Raw genomic sequence first — 569 nt, 5'->3', positions numbered from 1 at the left:
AACATTGGCTAGCCTCCAATCCTCAGGTACTTCACCTGTCATGAAGCATGATTTAAATATCTCTGCTAGGGCCTTGGCAATTTCTGCACCTGCCTCCCACAGGGTCCAAAGGAACACCTTGCCTGGCCCTGGGGATTTACCTACCCCAATTTGCCTCAGAACAGCAAATACCTTCTTCTCCTCTGTAATCTGTATAGGGTCATGAAGTCACTGCCACTTCGCCTCACTTCTATCTCCTGATTAAATACAGATGCAAAAGAATCATTTAAGATCTCCCACATCTCCTTTGGCTCCACACATGGATTACAATTCTGACCTTCCAGAGGACCAATTTTGTCCCTTTCAATCCTTTTGCTCTTAATATATCTGTAGAATCCCTTGGGATTTTCCTTCACTTTTTTCTGCTAGGGCAACCTCATGCTTTCTTTTAGCCCTCCTGATTTCTTTCTTAAGTGTTCTCTTGTATTTCTTATATTCCATAAGCACCCCATTTGTTCCTACCTGCCTACAGCTGCTATGCACCTACTTTGTTTTCTTAACCACGGCTTCAATATCTCTTGAAAATCAAG

Source organism: Mobula hypostoma, chromosome 2 (assembly GCF_963921235.1).
Source record: "Mobula hypostoma chromosome 2, sMobHyp1.1, whole genome shotgun sequence".
NCBI lineage: Eukaryota > Metazoa > Chordata > Chondrichthyes > Myliobatiformes > Myliobatidae > Mobula > Mobula hypostoma.
The sequence above is the reverse complement of the archived record's forward strand: the minus strand, read 5'-3'. Positions refer to the sequence as shown.